The following is a 1,706-nucleotide window of genomic DNA, read 5'->3' on the forward strand; positions in this document are numbered from 1 at the left end:
AATAACGTCCACTTTGTAAGGAGTTCAGGAGGGATTCACATAATATAGAGTAGAGTGTATCACAGGAGTGTATCACATATAACATAGTGTACAGAGTGCAGGGGTCAGGAGTATGTCACATATAATACAGTGTACAGAGTGCAGGGGTCAGGAGTGTGTCACATATAATATAGCGTAGAGAGTGCAGGGGTCAGGAGTGTGTCACATATATTATAGTGTATAGAGTGCAGAGGTGAGGGGTGTGTAACATATAATACAGTGCACATACAGCAAGGGTCAGGAGTATGTCACATATAATACAGTGTACAGAGTGCAGGGGTCAGGAGTGTGTCACATATAATATAGCGTAGAGAGTGCACAGGTCAGGAGTGTGTCCCATATAATATGGTGTACAGAGTGTGGGGGTCAGGAGTGTGTCACATATAATATAGTGTACACAGCACAGGGGTCAGGAGTGTGTCACATATACCATAGTGTACAGAGTGCATGGGGTCAAGAGTGTGTCACATATAATACAGTGTACAGAGTGCAGGGGTCAAGAGTGTATCACATATACCATAGTGTATAGAGTGCAGGGGTCAGGAATGTGTCACATATACCTTAGTGTACAGAGTGCAGGGGAGGAGTGTGTCACATATAATACAGTGTACAGAGTGCAGGGGTCAGAGTGTGTCATATATATATAAAAGTGTACAGAGTGCAGGGGACAGGAGTGTATCACATATAATATAGCGTAGAGAGTGCATGGGTCAGGAGTGTGTCACATATAATATATAATACAGAGTGCAGCCGTCAGGAGTATGTCACGTATAATATATTATACAGAGTGCAGGGGTCAGAGTGTGTCATATATATAAAAGTGTACAGAGTGAAGGGGTCAGGAGTGTGTCACATATAATACAGCATAGAGAGTGCGCGGGTCAAGAGTGTGTCACATATAATATAGTGTACAGTCTGCAGGGGTCAAGAGTGTGTCCCATATAGAATAGTGTATTAAGTGCAGGGGTCAGGAGTTTGTCACATATAATACAGTGTACAAAGTGCATGGGTAAGGAGTGTGTCACATATAATACAGTGTACAGAGTGCAGAGGTGAGGGGTGTGTAACATATAATACAGTGCACATACTGCAAGGGTAAGAAGTATGTCACATATAATACAGTGTACAGAGTGCAGGGGTCAGGGGTATTTCACATATAATATAGTGTACAAAGTGTAGGAGTCAGGAGTGTGTCACATATAGTGTAGTGTACAGAGCACAGGGGTCAGGAATGTGTCACATAGAATACAGTGTACGGAGCACAGGGGTCAGGAGTGTGTCACACATTATACAGTGTAGAGAGTGCAGGGGTCAGGAGTGTGTCACATATAATATAGCTTAGAGAGTGCACAGGTCAGGAGTGTGTCACATATAATACAGTGTACAGAGAGCAGGGGTCAAGAGTGTGTCACATATACCATAGTGTATAGAGTGCAGGGGTCAGGAATGTGTCACATATACCTTAGTGTACAAAGTGCAGGGGAGGGGTGTGTCACATATAATACAGTGTACAGAGTGCAGGGGTCAAGAGTGTGTGACATATAATATAGCATAGAGAGTGCAGGGGTCAGGAGTGTGTCAACCTTTTTGGCCCCAGGGACCGGTTTCACGGAAGGAAATTTCTCTGAGGACCGGGGGTGGGGGGGGTTGGGTTGCACAGAGAGAAA

This window comes from Pyxicephalus adspersus, chromosome 8, assembly GCF_032062135.1.
Source record: "Pyxicephalus adspersus chromosome 8, UCB_Pads_2.0, whole genome shotgun sequence".
Classification (NCBI taxonomy): domain Eukaryota; kingdom Metazoa; phylum Chordata; class Amphibia; order Anura; family Pyxicephalidae; genus Pyxicephalus; species Pyxicephalus adspersus.